The 21,983-nt window shown below is 36.3% G+C and overlaps 1 protein-coding gene across 3 annotated transcripts in view; it reads left to right on the forward strand.

The window, feature by feature from the left end:
• Positions 1-21,983, forward strand: part of LOC121326785 (F-box-like/WD repeat-containing protein TBL1XR1) — a 67,042-nt gene that overhangs the window by 22,674 nt on the left and 22,385 nt on the right. For all 3 annotated transcript variants that reach the window (XM_041270284.1, XM_041270283.1, XM_041270286.1), the window contains exon 2: positions 13,675-13,739. The gene's annotated coding sequence lies outside the window, so the exon portion shown is untranslated. The remainder of the gene's footprint in view (positions 1-13,674; positions 13,740-21,983) is intronic.

Consider the following 21,983-nt stretch of genomic DNA (forward strand, 5'->3'; position numbering starts at 1 on the left):
AACAGAGTAACATGGCTGATAATGCCCAGTCATCTGTTGAAATAAAATTTAACAAGCCTTGTGTGTAGCTGTTTCTTTCCTGTATTGCATTTTAATTTAATGTTATAGTACACTTCAGTTTGCCCATACTGTATTTGTTTTGTTAACAAAAGTTTATGGTTCACTTCTTTACTGCATTACTGAGCACAGTTATCTCTGCTCTTTGCATTATTTTGAACAGATTTACAGAACAGAGTACAGATTTACAGTACATGCAATGTAACGCGATTCACACAGGATTCCTACTTTAATATAGAGTGAGCACCACATGGACATTGCAGGAATGGCCTGTAGCGTGAAGTTTGAGTGAAGGACGTATTGAGATCGAGTGTCGTTGGGCATTGAGAGGGCTGCTGTGGAGCACTGGCGCTGTGAGCAAAATGCTTATACATTGCTCTTTACAGAGTGTCACGTCAGCATTGAGGGGGCGTTGTGGAGCACTGGCGCAGTGAGCTAAATGCTTGTACAGAACTGCTCTTTACTATGTCACTTGCAGTGTGTTTTTTTCTCTTCCTTTTTTTAAACCCATTGCATACTTACACACATATGCACTAGTTCAAATTCAATAAACTCAACCTTAATATTACAGAATGAAATGTATCTTGAAAGTTGAGCATAATAATGTGTGTTGCTGTAAATAAATAATTTTCGTTATTTTCACAGATAAAAAAAAAAAAAAAGATTGTTCACTGATGTGTTTTTTAAAAAAGCAAATATTTCACACGGAACACATTGCACCATAAACCCTTTCTTTAACCACCTATACTTGGCACAATAAATCCCAGAGACCAATTGTATTTTGAATAGCCCTACTGATGTAAAAGACTGGTATGTAGCTGCTGTTTCATAAACACATGCAAAACACCAAAGCAGCGCAAACAAACAGGTTTTTGTTTTTTTTGTACAGGTGTAATAATTGATCTGTTCACCCACTATGAAAAAATTCACAGACCACTTATTAAAAATGCATGGCAAACAATACTGTTCTGTCTTTTCATCTGGCAATGTTGATTGTGCCTGTTCCCAAACTTATGCTCCTGTGGTCTGGTCATTTTCTTTTTTAAAAAAATGTATTCTTGCAAAAAGAAAAACTTTAACCAAACTAACTTTAAAACATCTACCCAGCATGCAAATCTTAATGTATTAAATTAAATACAGATGAACCTGCTTTATTTCATGATTGCCATGCAGGCATAATTTGTGATATAAACCAGGTTTCACTTTTGCCTATGACAGCACGTTACGAGTGTGAGAAAAAAAGAAAGAAAAACTAATGGCGATTAAAGAGCAGTGCTTTAATAATGTCACGTCCCCATTGGAAGTATTATAATAGCAATAGATCTTATGTTTTTGCTGAGTGTAGGTCTCACACTTAGAATGTAATTCGAAACGTTTAAAACCACAACAGGTTATGTGTAAAAGCTAATATTAGGTTTTCTTCTGTTTTTAATTAGATTTAATGACTCATAATTAAGGATTTGATTTTGTCACGGAGGTTACGGAAATGTGAAAATCATGGATTTTAACAAAAATTACATAATAAAAATTACTTGTGTACATTTGAGTTAATCTGTTCTTCAGCAGTATATGATAAAACCTTAAGCTATATTTTGTGAACTTTGATTTGATCCAAGTACAAAAAAAAAACAAAAAAACATGTCACTGTTTTGGACTGTTAGCGGTGCTTTGCCAACAATTTGACACTGATGTTCACAAAGTAATGTCAATACAAAATTGGGAACTACCTGCTAAAGAAAAACAAAACAAAGTGTTTGCAAAAATGTACAATATTATGCAGATATGTGATAACTGGTCAGCAATAGAAAAGCTCTAGCTGTACTTGGTGCGCTACTTATGAGAACCACAAAGATTATGGCTGAGACATATGAGCTGTTCAGCCAAGCTTAGCTTCAATGCAGTGTCACAGCGCACACAGGTTATTTCAAAGATGCAGTGCACAGTATACCACACAGACAATGCAAAAAGCTACATAAAATGTTTCAGTAGCATATGACCCATTTTGTGCAGAATTTCAATACATCTGGGAAAATTACATCTGGGAAATTAAGATAAGCTGGGTAAATTGCTCCTTAAACTGAAAGAAATGAACGTGTAAACTATTACACCTTTTTTAAATCGAATGTTGATGCCTATCAGCTGCATCCTCCCTTTTTGTAGCAAAAGTTTCCTTTCCTTCTTTAGCGGTCCATTTATTTAGCGCTTGTCATGCATGTCAGGTCCAATTTATTTTCACACGCGCTGTTTATTTTACACGTGCTGTTTTAAATTTTGTTTCTTTTCTGAGTAAAATAGGTTTAAAAGGCACTACATAGCAAAATGAAAGAGTACTGCATCTCCAGTCAAGCCCCACTCCTTGTTCGCTGTATTTTTCACATACCTCTTCATAGTCGTGCATACTGATAAATCCTCTCCTGATCACTCGTTTTATCACCAAACTATAACGTCTCAAAAAGCATGTCCGTGATATTCTTTGAGCGTTGGATGTGAAAGCAGTTATTTTCTTTGTTTGTGTTTGTGTACGAAGTATGTGAATAAATGGACCGCTAAGGGTTAAATAATTACATTTTTGTAACGTGCATAGTTAATAACATTATTATGGTTTATCAACTAAACTGCATAGCCTTGCTATTTACAGTATTTGTGCCAAAGACAAGCAGTGGGTGGCGAAATTTGCCATGACACCAGTACCACTATGCATACAAATTTGATTAATAACTGTCGAGTTCTCAAATGAGAATTATTAGCACTTATATAACAATAATACCCACTTAAAAATGTAAACATTTGTATGCATGTCTTTATAAATTTTTGTTTCCTTTTTTTTTTTTAGGTTGAGTAAGAACATGGTGTAGGCCTATAAACAATGGCAGGTTTAATGTACTTTATTGCAGGTGTGAAGTTTAATTATTTTTGTATGTTGGCAAGTTATGTATTTAAGGTCTATATAAAAATGCATTGTTTTTCATGAACTTGGTGTTTTATTTAGACAGGCAAACCAGCACTGTTTTTCTCTTTTTTTTAAATTGGGAACACATGTACTTTCACAACTGCGGCTGAAAAATAAAAATATAAAGTTAGTCTTTAATACATTACAGGGATAGAAGTAAGACTCCTATTGCAGTACTGTCATTTTGAGACCAGTTGGGAGAGGCCAAAGAAGGAATTGGCATAAACATTTGTCTTGATTTAATTTTTGTCTCGTCCTCATGATAGTCATCATTTATGAACCGTAGCCATTGCAAAATCAGCTTTTGTAGCAATTTTGAACTCTGCATGTGTAACAAGATTGTAACAACATACATTTCCACTTGACTTGAACTTCATAAAATTGATAGTCTTCTAAAACAAAAACCTTTGTCTTCAATCATCTATAGTACTGTGTCTATTTAAACATAGATAATCACAGTATGTGTTCATTCATATTTGTACGTGCGTGTTTGTGTAAATGTCAATATTACTTGACCATAGTTTTACAGCAACTGATTATGCAGCAAAAGATCTGACCATTACATCTACAGCTCGTATAGTGATATTTTTCGTTTAATAAAGACTGAATTAGCAAAACAAAGCATTTAAAAATAAATCTATTCATAAATTCATTAATTGCGCAATGTGAATATCGTTTCCTGAATTAATTGTATATGCTAGGTTTCAGATCAATCTTCTAAGTCAGTACATAAGACATTTTACAATGCCATAACACATACACACTGTATTTTGTACGCTTTGACTAAAAAATACATTCTTACATAGAACACGTAGGTTGTTTTGTTTTAAAAAAAAATAAAAAAAAAAGTTACACATGTCATAACGCTACTGTACGGTTACTGACTAAGGTATATGAGTACAGTTCAGCCTTCATCGCTTGTAAGCTCGAAACTGATTGGTCCATTCAAGGTGTCCATAGAAACATAAGCCCAGAAACTAAATGCCCTCAGAAAAGGAATGTTTTACTTGACTTACATATGTAATGAATTGTTGAAATTGCAGCTATTTTACTGAAACAAAATTAACACTTGAATATTAATCACTGGAAGATACGAGCACTGTAAAAACATTTTATTATTTTTTTTCTTTTTGAAATAACTATTTTAGGCGGCTCATCTGGCAAAGTAGACTGCAATTTAGCCGGCCGTTGTGTGTTTGTTTATATACTACAGGGTTAGCCCCGTTGAGACTTGCTTTTCAGCTCCCTATAACATATTCTGATACATTTTTTTTACTTTTTTTTTTTTTTTTTTACTTGGGTAGGGGAAAAGGTGAACTCAATCACATGCAGATTCAGTGAGTCAGACCTGGTGGGAGCAGAGAAGGTCTGCGCTTAATGTAAAAAAAATAATTGCCGTTTCCAAATTTAATTAAAAAAAATAAAAGCTTTCCTTTGCTTAAACCCTTTACACAAAATGATGCGCAGGCATGACTGTCGGTAGTTGTCAAACGATATGTCGATTCATCGTTACATCTTTTCATCTGCAATTGGCAACATAATCGTGGGAAAAAACGGCTAGTTTAAAAAAAAAAAAAGAAATGTAATAACATGTGAGTGGAGCTTGCCTGTTTTGTCTGGAGCAGAGGAGCGTAGCAGGAATTGCAAGTAGTAGAGCAAAATAGAAGAAAGAGCAGAGCGGAGGATATTATGGGTGGTGAGCGACATTCTGTCACTGCTCAGTAAGCTTTGGTTGGTGTCCCATTGAAGTGCTGTGGCAATCTTTTTGTTTATTTTACTGTAAAATACACCCTAAGTTCCAGACTCATTTGGTATTGGTGGAGCTGAACTGGGGTCGATATGTTGCCTGAAAAATGGCTTTTACCAATATAGAATTAAAAGTATAAATTAAGACAGAAATGATTGCAATACAGCGATAGTTAAGGCATAGTTTATGTGACAGTGGAATATATATTTACAACAAAGAGGAAATAACATATTCACCAAAATCTATTCTTACTTGCCCTACAAATGATGTGATACAGTTACTGCATGTTTAATCTACCTAAAATACCATTCTTCATACCAACAGCATACCAAAACCAACAGGCATTTCACTTGATGTCCTATTTTTGAGAACTCTTGGAAAAGCGTTGATTGTGCAAGTTTTTTTTCTCCCATAACTTGATAGAGACTATGATTCTGTTTAATTGATAATGTTAAGAAAGGCAACTCATTTTTAATTCAAACCGAACACAAGCAGCGAGTGAAGTTAAATTGATTTAATTCAATCATAATTAAGAGAAAACTATTATCTGAGAAAAACTGTTTAACGAAACATGCTTTTTGTGTTTGGTTTAAACCAAAAAGATAAGGAGCTGATCAATTAAGCAGAGTCATAGTGTTATTCAAGTTACAAGTGAAGAAACAAGTGATCTTGTTTCACAATTAACACTATTCCAAGAGTTTAATTAAGAAACGGAGTCAGCTCAATATTAAAGGGACATCACATGACCAAAAATAAAAACGAAAAACGAAGTCCTACCCATAAGGTATTACAGTAAAAATAGCTTTACACATTTAAAGACTGTTACCATGTGTGACAGGGAAGCATCACAACCAAGCTGTTACCAGCAGGTAGAGATTCAGAACACAGAATGCTGTAGTGAAGCTCTAACGTACATGTTTAATATAAATAATAAAATAATAAACAAGACAGGAACAAAGCAAATAGGCACGATGGCCAAACAAAAGGTTTAAACAAAACAAGACTAACACTTTACATACAACACCGCCATGTAAACACGACTGTGAACTCGCCCCAAACAACAACAGTACTGTACTAAATTTAAGACCACAGCACACAAAACACGTATCTCCACCTCTGTCACCAACATTGAGACCAGCATTATTAACACCTGTGATCAGCCTTTTTATATACCTGTGGCTGGAGCCTAATTAATCATTTATTAAATTTACTGCTCCTCACACACCTTATACCAGAAGGACTGCAGCCCTGCCACACCATGTAAGCTCAATTTCTATAAACTCTGTGGTTATTTCCTGTAAGATACCACTATTACAAACCACAAATACTCAAGATTTTTTCTTCTTCTTTTTCTTATTATTATTTTTCTATCTGTTTTAGTAAATCTGCTACCACTGCCACCTGCAAATAACTCATTTCAGATGGTAACTTTATTATTTTAAATCTAACATTACTATTGACTTTGATCTGTGACTTAAGGTGGCTGCATATTGTGGTTATGTGACTTTTTTGTTTTGGGATGATAGACATAACACTGATATGTTGGCATCATACTTGATACTCAGCTGTACTCGTCAAGGTCAAGTTAATTGTGGGTACCCTTTGTGGCAGTAATGTTACTATTTGAAGTCACAGGTAATGTCTTAGTATACCCTGGGTTATATAAATAAGTACAGCAAGTTACATGTGTTGTTGACCATGACTTTGGTCTCTGGCCTAATATGTAGGGGTAGTCCGATGGGCTACCAAAAAGGAAACTATGGTAGCCCACCACAAATGTTGGTAGCCCACATTTTTCAATGGATAAACATTTCCATTTAACTAAACTCTTTCACCGAATCTAATATACCAAGCTCCAGTTTGTGATTAACTCAATGAATTGGTATGATCCAAGGCATTTTACTTTGAAGCTGAGTAGCCACTCCTGATCTACGCCCCATCATTACTGCAGCACCATCAAAGTTACAACACACTAAATGAGGCTCACTGCTAGTGAAAATTTTTCTAATGAAATAATGGATTTTAGCTTAACAGGGAAGCGTAATCAATCGGACTCAGAGTCTGTATTGTCAGATCCAAAACCACAGAATTTCACGACTTCGTCATCTGAACCTTCATCATCGATGATGCAACTAATTGCCTCTTCTCCAGCAGCAGTGCTGGTCGTGTCTCTACGTGCTTCGGCAAGCTGGCCATCTTCCGAGCCATCTACAGCCAGATTGATACCACAGACTTTAAATGACCTACGTATAATATCCTTATCAAGTGCAGCCCAGGCTATGGACACCCAGTCAATGACTTGGTTTAGTTTCAGCTGTGTAGCAGCTTCTTTTTGGTGGCATGTCAATGTAATCGAAAATTGCTTACAATGTATTCAATCAATGCACAGACCAACTACTTGTTGTACTCACTTGAAGTGCAAAAAATCTCAGGAATTATTTGCGCATGGTTATTTGTTTTGTTTTTGGGGTTTTTTTTGTGCACGGTTATTAGAAATGGTGAAAAATTGACATTCAGCTAAAAGTGGGGGTGGGGCGATAGTTCAAACTTGGACGCTGACTAGGCAGAATCCGGTAATTACTTCCTATGTCTGTCATTTCTAGCAAATATGAACATCTGATTTTTGTATCCGAATGCATGTCAACAAGTATTCGTTCAAATATTCAGATATTTTCACTGCAAAATAAAGCCTTTAAATTGCTGGGACAATTTTTTTGTTCGTCAGTTTGGACTAGCACAGAATTCTGTTTGAGATCAGAGCTTCTCATAACCAATTAGAGTATTATTGGGTCTGTTAAGAAAGCAGACACTGTGGATATTAGTTTGTTTTAGCTGTAGGGCAGTTGTCCATGTAATGCAGACTGTAGGACGTGTGGCAGAGTCCTGCGCGGGTCCAGTTTTTACAACCGCGTCCAAACCGGACCCACTATTACACGACCCGACCCTAACCCGCAATCCGCGAATCGACCCTTGTTAATAAAACCTGCAACCCGACCCAAACCTGCAAGCGTTTGTCCTTTATCTACTGCCTTTACCGACTGACTCTCACATTCACACACAGTATAGCATTATCCACAGATTGAGTTTATACAACAGGCTATACAGCGTATGGTTGGAACAGTAATTGATTATCATGATATTATCACAAATGTTTTTGCATTGATAATTTTATTTTGTTAAAAAATGATTGATAATCCTATTATTGTCCATTACCCAATAAGATACACCTGTGTTTAACAGTAACTCTGCATTGAAGCAATAAGTGGCACTGCCTGAGTGAGGCGTAAGACATGATCTGTGTGCACTGTGTAGTGGGAAGTTGTTATAACGTGCAGTTAGCCTTACTGACTAAGGTGAACGTTTGAAGCTAATGTCGATGGCAGCAGCAGAAAACCCTGAATCGACAGAAAAGAAAGACTAATCTCTTCACCCAAAGATCAACATCCAGATTCACATGTTTCTGCAAGACAAAGTCTAAATTTGAGCAGAGAAGTTCCTGAACGTAAATCAAAATATATCAAGGATCACCCGAACCACAGTGATATTACAAATGCCATCGATTTGTGCAAAGATGTGCAGCCATAAGTTGTTTGTAATTATTGATTTTAAATGGTATGCTTGCTTTTAACTTTACGTCATTGTTTAATTTTAATCCTAAATTTTGCGCCGGCAAAGTAGGACTGTTTTTCTAACATAAAAACACAATATTTGCCACTTGTAATATAAAAATATATAGCTCTCTGTAAATTACTGAAGAGAAGTGGACCTTTTGCCTATTAATAATTTAAAGTTTAACCTACATTAAATGTAATTGCTGTTCTCAATACAAAAAATAAAAAAAATACCTTAGTTCACTTTTTTCTGTTTATTTGAAACTAGACATGAGTACTATAAATACTGTATCATTTTTTAAATATAAATTATATTACAACTCTATTTAAACTTGTTTTTATCGTCTAGGTAATTATCTTAAATAGCAACACCTTTAGCTTGCAAGTATAGTTCTGTCTGAAACTCCAGGAGGCTCAGTGGATGTGGATTGATAGTAACCCCGTGTAGCAGGGGGAGATCTGTGCTGACTCTTCTGGCGTATTCACAGTGCTGCAGGAGGAGGGCAGCAGTCGTCCAACAACCGCCTGTGAGTCATGGCAGTGACACGGGGATGTGGGAAAGGGTGTGTGGACTTTCCCTCTCTCCCAATGGCTGGGAGGTGGGTCTTGGGGAGATTGGTAGCCCTATAAGATAATGTTCTACTGTTTCCCCAGGTATGCCCTTTTAGATGCGCTTTGTGTACAGAAGCGCTGGTCGAGGAACGAGAAACCAGCTGGGAGAAATACAGCAACGAACAAGCCAGAGAGTGACAGCGGGGAACCCTTGGGCAGACCCCCGAAATATTGTTTAGAGCAGGCAGGGAGCCGCTAGAGTAGGTCGGTGATCCGGGTCATGCGGGTAGCAGCGACCAGGATAACGCTGCTGAGTGCAGCACCTTTTATTTGTAGTTTTATTACTGTGTTGTTTTTCCTTGTTCTTTTTGCCTTCTGTTTTCATTATTATTTCTTTGAACACCTGCGAGTGCGCCCGCAGTTAATTCTGTTACCAGCTTTGGTAGTTCCGTGATGCTGTCTATCATCGTTGATAGGCAGCCCACGGACAACAGTGCCCTCTGCAGGTATAAAGTGAAAAAGTCCTGAAAATAAAACTGGGCACCTGGGTAGTGTTCCAAGTACAATTGTTCTGTCTCTTGCGTCAGTGAATCACCCACCACCCTTCCACACCCTGCAACATAATTTACCTCTGCTCAGCTGATCTTTTTTGATCGTAATTTTGAATTTGTATAAACTGCTAAGTATTTTTTAAACACTCTTAACGAGTAGCCTATATTTTGAAATTTGAAATGCTACCAGACAAACACACACCCTTGATTTGTATTGTTTTTGCTTTTATGTAACCAACCATTGTTTCATAACTGTTATTAAAAGTGCTTGTCTTTGAATACTGTTTAGTTTTATTTCTTCTAAACGCAGTGATTTGTTGCTCAAGTGTAGCTTTGAATTCTATGAAATTTTACATATATATTCAGCTGATAATTGTGATTATCATGATTAATTTACAGCCGATAATCGGTAATTGAAAATGTCATTATCGTTCAACCCTACTACAGCTTGGTAGCTTTCTCTAGTGGTCTGGATATATTTTAACATAATATATTAACTCTCTCAACTTACTTTACTATAAAATACCTGTCTGTTCCTTTCGTGCCACCAGTTAAAAGGGAGCTACACCTGTGCTTTCGCAGACATGTACCATTACTGTGGTTGTTGTTCACAAAAACATAATGAAAGGTTTTACAAGCAACAAATCCAGTCAAATGTTCATTATTTTAATTCGCTATGATTCCAAAATAATTTCATACTTCTGATTTACTGCTCAAACTACTATCCACCACGATATAAACTCTGCACTATCTTTTGTTTCACTTCGTCCACCGACATTTTTAGTATCACCAAGCAGGATCTTGCGACGTATCAAACAAGCAGCAATACGAACCATGAACACTACTTAGTCAGCTGACTCCTCCCTAATCGCCTGCTGCTTTAGTGCAGAAAATACGGTACATGTACCTTCTAATACGTTATTTGGGAAAGGGCTTACAGACGAGTACGCTGTAAGGACAGACAACGTTTTTGTTGATACAAATTCAGAACTGAAAATTATATATTTTTTGACCCAAACCGCAAAAAAGTTCACATTCCAACCTGAACCCGACCCGCTTTTGGGGGTCATCCGCGGCTACCTGACCCAGTGCAGAACCCTAATGTGTGATAGGTTACCTGGGATAATCAAGTGTCCTGTTTAAAAAAAAAAAACGCATGCACATTTATACTGCTCAGTTTAATTGAAATGTATTTAACTTTTCCTTAAAATACTATTTATGTAGTGTGTTCTTTTTGTACATATTACATTTGCTGTGTACTGAAGTATTCTGTGTTGTTGACAGCGCTGATGATGGTGATTGACAGTAAGGTAGAAGTGGATGGAATGTTCAAGTGTGAGTCTAGGTGAGAAAAAGTCAAAAGATAGTAGAACTGCATTTTACCTTATTTGGTCCAGTTTGTATAACACTGTTTTTATAGCTAAAAAAAAAGTTAGTGTAACCCTTAACTTTTTAACCCTTAAATCTGTACATGTTTAATTAAATGCAGAAAACAACATATCTATATCATAGAAATGACTGATTGTTTATGCAAGTGTAGAAAAACTGTTTCTGTTTTAGAAATTCAGAGACATCAAAAGAACAATTACAGCCTTGCAGGTGTATTGTAATCCAGTTTTACTGTAGCAGCAAAGCTGCATTAGCATCTATAGCTGTATTGGCAACATCCCAATTGTAGGTCAGTGAAACTTGGTTAGCTAATTCCTCTGTTTTCCAAGGTCACAGCTATAATGGTGCATCTGTTCTCAGATTCTGAATGCTGGTTGATCTTTATTTCTGCATGCTTCTATATTAAATTAATGGCATTTATTTTCCCAATTTTCAAACCATCTGAGAGCAACATGTATTGTAGTACATTATTAAGAAACAGGAATGGGTGCAGGAAAAGTACAAACAAATGCCCACTGTAGCAGATACAGTGTATGATTTGTGTTTCAGCTGCAGTTGCTTGTCTGCTAATAAATTGACATTGAAACTTGTATTCAGTGTTGCTGACAGTTTCATCCAAGACCATTGTCAAAAGACAGTAATTGGCTCAAATTAACTGACTCAATTTAGTAAAGTTATGAATAAGACAATAAAATATGGTATTAATGTAACGTTTATTAAGCAGCATTATAATAAAATAATAAAACCGTATGAGTTTAAAATACAGTTGGTTAGCAGTGATGATAATAGCCTTAATACAAGTTATATTGCTAAACCTGTGTATCTTTACCAAACCTTTCTTCTGCTCTTTGCAGTACTACTACTGTTTGTTTTTGATGTGTTTGGAGAGTTGAATTACGTTTATGTTTTAGCTGTGAGGAAAATGAACGAGAGACTGGGGTGCAACGCTATGCTGGGTGACAGTGTAGTGTCTTGTCATTTCTGCAGTGATTAAAAATGAATTGTTGTTGGATTAAGAAAGCAAGAAGGAAAAAACAAAACTCGATTTCTCGACTGGACCATTTGCATGAGTTTCCATGCCAGGGGGTGGGGAGGGAGAGGGAGAGAGAGTGTCACACATTCTAAGTACGTTTGAGCTAGCGGAGATATAATCCCTAATATATGCCCTTAGAATCTTTGTCACCACATCACAAAAACAAATCAAACAAGATCACTCCTTCAGCTATTAACAAAATGTCGTAAAAAGTACATGTTAACCTTTTTAATAAGATGTCAATTGAGGAATGGCTAAATCAAAACATCTTGGAAATTCTGAGCACCTCTGAGATGTCAACAGTGGCTGTAAGTAGTACAGAGAGAAGTACTGTCGGACAAACTGAACCAGTTTTTTTTCAAGATCTTTTGAAGTTAACACTGCTTCTGCTGTCCAAGTACAAGGCAACTATCCTGGAAGCATTTTAATAACTGCTTCATATCTGGAAATATTCAAATCAATTACCAAGGAAAATACATTATTATTATTATTATTGCACATTTTTTTCCCGATCTTTGTCCTCAGTTTATTTTCACAGAAGCATTTATAATACATGCAAAAATAAAAATAATATATATATATATATATATATATATATATATATATATATATATATATATATATATATATCACATAAGTGTTAGACAATCTGTTTGTTCTCTTTTTCAAATTCAAAAAATTTTGTGACAAAACACTGACATTGTAATTCATATATTCGTTATTCTGGAAGTAACCCGTAATGGTCCGTCATATACAAATCAACATTGTCGCAGGAATTGAACCAAGCAGCGGGGTAACTGGGTGTCGGGCCCCAGCATATTACGGACGTATTACCTGGTAGATGCCCTCTGTGTCAGAATAACGCTTGTGTGTGTGTGTGTGTGTCTATATATATATATATATTATATATATATATATATATATATATATATATATATATATATATATATATGTATAATATGTGTATATGTGCGGTGGAGACTTATCCAATTGCAATCTTTTAGTTTTGTATTTAATATGTAATTTTTTTCTCAATAAAACCTTTTTTCCCCTTAACAATGTGGAGTATGGTGTGTAGATAAGTGGAAAAAATCCTCATTTAAATGCATGAAACTGAGGCACTGACACAACAAAATGTGAAAGAAGTTCAAGGGGGTGTAGACTTTCTATAGGCACTGTACATATCATTTTGGGAAGGTTGGATTATTGGAATGACATGCTGCAGGATGCTGATGGTGCACAAACTCATGGAGGAGCAGAGCTTACAGATCTTGTTACATTAGCACTAGAAAAATAGCTATGTAAAGATGACTCAAACCACTGATCCAAGCTGTAAAAATGTACTGTACCAAGGATGTCAGTGTCAAAGCCTATCTCTCAAATCATTTGAGGTAGTGACTTCTGCATGTTCCCTGCATGTTGAATGTGTTGATAGCATTGATGTCTGGTCTGTTACCGCTGCCATATGGTCAAATGACCCAGAACTTAAAGCTGAATACAGACAGTACATCTTGAGTAACTGTCTTAATGTTTGGTACACAGTTGTATCTTTGATTTTCTTACCCAAGTTCCATTACTAGTTATATATTAGAAATGATATTCACTGCCTGATTCCATTGCTTTGCCCACTGACCATACCAATGACACAGACCAGATGCTTTGAAAAAATCTGACTTGCCAGCCATACATGTAAATTTTTAAAAAATATGTTCATCAAATAGAATACCATTACCTTTGTGTAGCAGAGAATCAAACATGAAGAATGATACATTTTTGTTTTCTAGGTTGTGGATAGGTACTTTAGTACCCTGTGCCACTGATGAACTTCTGAAGGGCACCCGGTTGCAATGTAAGTACATATAACATTAAAACTACTTTTATTTTATTTTGTGTAAAAAAAAAAAAAAAAAAATGTATTTGCTATATAGATGGAGACTGGGCTAAAGTTTACAGTATGAGGAATTTGTTAACAGTAGCTACAGTATCGAAAGCATAATCCTGTTACCTTAGCTAGTGTCTTCTTTTAATTTCTTGTAAGAACCATACAACTGCAAAAATGAGGTGGTCAGGTGCCCCTCAGATGGTTGTGAAATAGCCTATTGTTCATCCCTGCAGAAACATTGAAAGAAAGTACAAAGACAAAGAGAATCATAAAATACAGCCTGAATGTGGTACACATACCTTTTTCTGTTTGTTTTCAGTTTTCATATACTCTGCATTAAACGAAATACTGAAACATTTTGTCTCATTTTATGATTTTATTTAAAGTTCTTCCACTGCATTCAAAGTTAAGTTTCAGTGTCTGCTTTCTCAAAGTTAATTTTAATCTCCCAGTGTCCTGTAAAATTGGCTGAGCAGTGAAGCGGAAAATATTAGGCAGAGAGTGGAAGTCTGAGGTGGGGGTGGGTTCAGAGAATAGTGCCTTGTAACACTACAGGATAAAACAAGGAGCCAAATATTTGTTTCTGTATTTAAAACCTGTCTAATATTTTGCTAGAAAAGGTGACCACCAAAATGAAAAAGTATAGGATCCCCAGTTGATTTATAGTAATAAATAAATAACTGTTTTGTTGCTTCGAAATTTAAACAAATCTGATACAGATCTTCTGTACATCATCCCATATTGGGTTTGATTTATAGTGTAATAAGTTATGACTGAATGTGTTTAAGCATACTTCTAAAACATTTATATTGTTTTTACCTAGATGGACTTAATGAAACAACAGAGGATTATGTAAGAATTGAAAGCTTACTGACCATCACAGGAGTTCAGTAACTGTAAATACTTATCAAACAGATACTGTAGCTTGACACGTTCTTTTAAATGCTATTGTTTTGGTCTTGTTGTGTATATAGCCATGTTTCAAAGACAGTAGTGAAGGTATTGTAAATGTGCACGTAACTGGGATAAGAAACTAGCTTCTATAGAAAAGTTGTGCTGTTGTAAAGACTTGTCAGTCTTGAACTTAATAACCTTGCATATTACAACACCAGGGTGCCTTTTCAGGGTGAGGAGCTAGTTGCAACACTGGGATTTGGCATTGCTTTCAGGGTTACAGCCGATACAGAAGATAACCTTTTGAAGTCATGCTTTTGTAACCAACCAAATCACATTTGTTTAAACTGGGTCAAAGGTAGTTTAAACATTTAACTGTTTCAGCACTTGTTTATGACTAGCTTTAATTTTGATAGAGAAAGTTGCTGCATTGTTCTTCCTTGAATTCATTGCTGTTCTGTAGCATTCGTTTACTGACTAAACCTGTTCATTGAAGTGCTTTTAAACATCCGATATAGGATCAGTGCTGAAGCAGGGAGTTGGGCCACTTTACAAATCATTGAGTCTTACTGTACTTCCTGGGTATAATTCAAAGCAGCCATGGCAGGGTTTTCTTATTCCCAATACACAATGTATTATGACGGAAGAGTATCCTTTATTTTATTTTAATGATGAATTATTTTGTTGCTTTCTTACTGTATTTTGCAAACTGCATCTGTCTATTGCGAATACTTCAGTCAAATATTAACTTCTGCATAAAAAAATCATAATTTAAAGAAATTGAATATTCCATGAAATTAAAAATATCTCTTGTATATATTTACTGTCAAGAACGGAATCTGTGTTGTTGCTTCTAAAAGTTACTGAGAATATGCATCTGAGAACAAATATAGGATGATTATGCAGAGATCAAGAGTAACCTGCTTTGTTAATGTATTTTATACATATTTTATTTTAAATCGGTCCCAACTGTAGCCATCTGTCTTGAGCGAAAATAATAATATTTAACATTATTATGTTGCCACTGTTTTGGAATTTATTTATTTGTTTATTTATTTATTTTTTAACTTTTTTGTTTTGAAGTAATGTACTATCCGCAACCTTTTTTGGTTTTGATTGCTTTCTAAGTCTTAAATGCTGCTGGATCGTAGCTCGACGTATGTGATCCAATGAAACATTGCAGGTTGTACAAAATAGTTTGCCACCAGTAGAATGTAAAATTATTGTACACGATCTGCTGCAGTAATTATTGTAGATTTTTATTTATTTATTTATTTTGGACACTCGCAAAATGTTTGTTCACTTGATAATATCAGTTGATCTCTTAGGATACTAAACTCGTGACAGATGCCCAAATCTAACAATCAGTGAGGAGCATCAGTGGTTATTGGCTGCTGTTAAGTGTCAATCAATAAATTCTGTTCATTTTTCTTTTTGAAATTGAAACAAGCTTATAATCACATCAGGAACCTGGGCCAATACACATAACTTAATTGGATTTAAGTGCAGGGTAAAAGTATACAATAGACAGTTTTCACGATAAAGAATGAATTTCACGGTCCATTTCACGCTTTTCATGGCCGTAAAATAGGTAGGACCTTAGTAATGTACTATATAAGTGTAGGCGAATCCAAGTGGGTGAAACGCTTCTCTGAGCGCTCCAGTATGCGATGCATTTTTGGTTGTGACGTGGCATGTAGGTTGATTAGGCCTATACATGTATGAAAGAGATATTCTACATTTCTTGGTTGCTGTGTGGGCAGGAAGATATATATTACAGCATCATCATTCACACTGGTGTTGCTTTAAAATAAGCTGCTTTCAGGAGACCGTTGTTCATCCCTGTGAGACAGCACACTCCATTGGTTTTGCCATTGCCTGACATGAAACTTTTGTATGCAGCAGAAGAAAAAGGTGTTTTTCTTCTTAACCAGCATGCCATTTCTTTTTTTTAACTCTTTACACTCTGCCCAATTTCTGCTTGTTTAACTGTTTTTATTTATGTATGTTTGACTACTAGATAGTTTGTACTGCATGCATGTAACATGTCAAATGAAAGAGATGAGAATATGTTAAAAAAAACAAAAAAAACAAAACCAAAATAATCATGTTTGGTCATCTCTCTCTCTCTCTCTCTCTCGCTCTCGTACCAGTCAAAAGTTTGAGTACACCTGCTTGAAACCAGGTTTTTCATGATTATCTATGCTTTTAACAGTATAAACTTGTCTAACTTGTCGAAAATGTAAATCTTGTCAATTTCAATGAAATGGTCACCCAAAGCAAGGGGATTTCAGTCTGAAGCCCAAGTCAGTTAAAAGTCTGAAATGTGTATAACACGATGTGAGAACACTGGCCTAAGTGTAAAAGTGTCTTTGTTAGATGTTCTCAGAGTTAACTTGCATGTTACCTAATTAACCTTTTGTCACCAATTATTGTTAACAGGTGAGGGGCCATGATTACTATAAATATAGGTAGTATAGGCACAATTTTGTCATTCCTGAATATAAAGGAGCAGAAAATGGCAAAATACACTCAGTTAAGCAAAGAAAAAAGTCTGTAATTACCTTAAGAAATGAAGGTCAATCTTTAAGACAAATTGCAAGAACTTTGCAAGTGTCTGTAACTGCTGTGGCCAAGACCATCAAACGATTTGAAGAAACTGGCACTCATGAGGACCGAACAAGGTCAGGCAGGCCAAGGGTGACCTCAGAATCAGAGAACAAGTTCATTCGAGTCACAAGTCTGCGAAACCGGCGATTAACTGCCCCTGAAATACAAGCTCAGCTAACTGCTACTAGAAGTACAGATGTTTCAACATCAACTGTTCAGAGGAGATTGCGTGAAGTTGGCCTAACTGGAAGAATTGCTGCAAAGAAACCATTGTTATGAGTGCAGAATAAAAGGAAGAGACTTGCCTGGGCCAAAAAAACGCAGAAACTGGACGTTTGAGGAGTGGAAGTTGGTCTTACGGACCGATGAGTCAAATATTTCAAATTTTGGCTCAACCGCCGAGTATTTGTAACACGCAGATAAGGTGAGTGCATGAGTTCTGCGTGTGTGGTTCCCACTGTCAAGCATGGAGGAGGCAGTGTCATGGTCTGTGGTAGTTTTGCTGGTGACAGAGTTGGTGATCTTTACCAAGTCCATGGCAAGCTCAACCAGCATCGTTATCATAGCATACTTCAGAGGCATGCCATTCCATCAGGATTTCGGCTAGTTGGGCAATCCTCCATTCTTCAGCAAGATAATGACCCGAAACACACCTCAAAGTTGTGCAAGAACTATCTAGCAAAGAAGGAAAGTGAAGGACAACTCAATGTAATGACCTGGCCTGCCCGGTCTCCAGACCTCAATCCCATAGAACTTGTATGGGACGAACTGGACAGAAGAGTCAAAGCGAAGTTACCCACAAGTGCCCTACATCTGTGGGAGTTGCTGCAGAAGAGCTGGGAAGACATGTCGGGTGATTTCCTGCTGAAACCTGTTAACCGAATGCCTTGTGTTTGTGAGGCTGTTAAGGCAAAGGGTGGCTATTTTGAGGAATCCAAGATTTAGAGACAATTTTAAATTTTCTTGAACATGTGTGTGTGTGTATATATGTGTATATATATGTAGTAATCATAGATGATGAAAAAAGTAAATAAATAAAAAAACTGAACCTCAGTATGAAGTGAACATGGGGGGAAGCTGAGCTTCTAAGCTTTCCAACGATACTGCCCCTTTCATGTAGCTGCTGCAATGACAGAGCTACACTCAAAACGAAACCTAAGCTGTGAACTCTGTCACATGATGGGAGGCTTAACTTCCTGCAGTCGTAGTTCTGGCAAGGCGTGCCGCATACACACACCGAGTACGTCTTTGGAAAGCCCCGATACTGTACCAGGTACAATGCCAATAGAAAGTCTACACCCTTGAACTTCTTTCACATTTTGTTGTGTCCGTGCCTCAGTGTTTAATGCATTTAAATTAGGATTTTTTTTCACTTATCTACACACCATACTCCACACTGTTAAGGGGAAAAAAGTTATATATTAAAAATACAAAACTGAAAGATCATAATTGGATAAGTCTCCACCCCCCTGAGTTAATACTTGGTGGAAGCACCTTTGGCAGCAATTACAGCTGTGAGTCTGTTGGGATAGGTCTCTACCAACTTTGCACACCTACACATTACATCATTGAGTTTTAAGAGTTAAAGCGAAAGTCGCCGCTTGCAAAACAACACAGAGTTAATATTGTCTTTTTTTTTTCAAAAATGTGTACTTACTGCAGTGTTTCTATAATCCTTAAAGATAGCGGCCGAGGATCACGTACGAGAAAATGAAGTCTCACGGCACTTAAAATATCCAGCACTACTTTTAGTTATTTATTTTAACCAGAACTACTCGGAATGTGGCTCGGTGCTTTCGTCACTGACACCCACTTCCTTAAAGGCATTTTAAATTGGGTGAAAAATACAGTAGCTTGTTGTCTTAAAATATCTCTGCGGGATTTTCCCGCACTGAAAGTTGCAAATGTGCAGGATCAACTTGGAAAATGCATGATTCCCACAATCCTGCGCTGACATTCAAGCCCTGACTGAAAATAATGCAAATCTAAGTGGCTATGCAAAGTCATGTAAAGTTTTGATTAAAATATGACATCAAAAAGTGAAATGTATCTCTGCAGCCACGGCACACTGGAAGGGACTGCTGCTTTCACTAGCAGAAGATGGGCCACGTAATTTGTAAACCAACAGTTTAAAAATCTTTGGACAGTGGGGTTGTTTTTTTTTTCTTCTTCTCAATTTACCATTATGTTTACACTGGAAATTTGTCAGATTTTACAGAAAACAAGGTAAAGGCTAGTGATGGCAGGAATATGAAAATTGGAGAGTGCTATATTTTAATGCCAATGTATTTATCAGATGTGTCTTAAAACATTGGGATTTGTTTGAATTAGTTTTTTTATATCATGCTGTATAAAAAGGAGACTTATTGTTCCTTTAAACTGTTACTGTGAGGGAAGTTTTTAATTATTATTATTTTTTTTTTTTTAAGCATTTTAACTCGATAATCGGTAATCATTAGAATTTCATTGGAGTAGTGTTGAAATAACTTCAATTAACTTACATTTACAATTGAGGTGCAGGACTGATTCATGAAGGAATGAACAAGATGCATTGGTAAAAGTAAGTGGCTGTAACAATAATTAAAGCAACACTAATGAAACCATCCCTTTTTGTCTTAACCTCACACAACGACACATTACATCAATACATAATTTCACTAACTTTATTTCTGCAACTGTTATTTTCCCTTAGTTTTGGTTAGGTGGTAGTTTTATGCAATACACACAGCAGGCTTATATTTTTTTAAAATGCTGCTCATGTATAATTTATAAGTTTGCTTTCCACTTTTTGTAAGAGTAAAGGTCATGATAACCTTCTCTACACAAACTGCAGGAAATTTAGCCAACCACTGTTGGAGAATCCATTCAGTCCATTAATATAAACCTCTCACTTCTGGCATGTTCTGTTGGAAATCTTAGGGGAAAATGGGCTTTTTTTTCTTGATTTAAAAAATGAGGGATATTATGGGTTAAAGATTTAGCAGGTGCTAGTATGACAAAGACGACTCGGATCTTAGGAAAATCATTCAGTTGTCCTAGATAATTAGGAAGTGACTCATAGCCTGAAACATTACATCTGTAAAGAGCTGAGCTGACAACATCAGCTAACTACTCTACGTCAAAGAAAGTGAAATGCACTGTTGCTATTCAAGCTTCTCTTCAGGTCTAGTGTTGCACAGGTAGTGAATTCAGTGTGTGACCTCCTAAATTATACACTACTTCAGAGCAATGGGAACTTCATCTGACGTGATTTTATGACCGACCTGCCCTAGTGACATTTCATGACGAGACAATTATCTATATGCTTTTTTTTTTTTTTTTTTTTTTTTAAAAAGTAACATTTTGTCTGCTAACATAAACATAAGCATGCATTGATTTGTGTCTACACTGATAATTAGAGAATAATATTTATCATGTACTCTAGCAGCCTCACCTACCATTCACTGTGTTCAGGGTGTTGTTGTCAGGTCTGCCGGCACCTGAGCGAAACTGAAGCTGAGCGGAGGCGGGTTATGAATGTTGATAATCTCATCAGGGCGACAGCAAAACTGGACCTGCTCTGGCCGATTTAAAATCCAGTATGGAGTATGTGTGTCACACTCTGTGTAAACTGTGTAAGGCTCCAATTTGCAGGGCTCCAGACTGGAACTAAAATGGATGCAAATGCACCTGTAACACACAAATGCTGCCTCTGCCTTTTAAGTACCTCAAAGTTAATACTGTGGTAAGCCTGGAAAAAACTTTGATTTTATGTCTAGGAAAAGTATTAATCTTGAGATTGAAAAGGCGCTATTAAATGTAGATTTGATATTGTTAGCAATTATTTTTTGTATCATTCTGTCTCTTGTCAAGTTTTGTCGGTATGTCTTTTATTTTTTACATCTAGAGAAGTGCTTACCCAATTGTGATGAAACATTTTTTGGGAGAAGATATTGAGAGTATCACAATCTGGGGAAATACAGTTTTACTTCAATTTGCCGCCACCCTCTAATTAGACGCCCTCGTATTAAAGACGCCCTTGTATTGACGCCGCAGTCATATATCGGCTTTATAGTAGAGGCCGCCCTCAAATAAACGCTGCTATCAGTAAAGAAACATTAAGGTATTTCTTTTCTCCCCCTACTAAAAAAAACCAAAAACACACACAGTAAATAAATAAACACGCAACGTATATGTACATGTAATGCCCCCGAAGAGACGGGAGCCTCAATCTAGCACATAAATTACAAACTAATGCACACACACACACAGTAAGCACATTTTATTTTATGGTAGTATGGTTCCGAAAGAAAATCCAAGATAAACTAAGTACAGAACAGCAGTCCTCTTTTAAGCGCCACAGTGATTTTAATCAATTTCAAATAAACGCTGCAGCGCCAGTTTGAAGTAATACGGTATGTAGGCTCTGTACGTTACACTTCTACAAGCATATGGTGGGTGAAGATCAAGGTGCTACTTCATTATACCGGTAACTCAGATTTGGTTTTGCAGCCGTGGCAGGGGATGTATGTCACTGACTTACAAGAATGTTTGTATTCTGTTGCTAGTGTTTGAATACTATTGTTATTTTGTTAAGATGTACAAATTACAAAGATACTTAGACTCTTGATTCATTCAACAATATCCAGTGCATTTTTTTTTCAGATGGTGTTTTGCTTACAGGATACCTGCCTTCAGGAAATCATGGACATTTCGTTTAATTTTGCT

The sequence above is a fragment of the Polyodon spathula genome, chromosome 14, assembly GCF_017654505.1.
Source record: "Polyodon spathula isolate WHYD16114869_AA chromosome 14, ASM1765450v1, whole genome shotgun sequence".
NCBI classification, from domain to species: Eukaryota; Metazoa; Chordata; class Actinopteri; order Acipenseriformes; family Polyodontidae; genus Polyodon; species Polyodon spathula.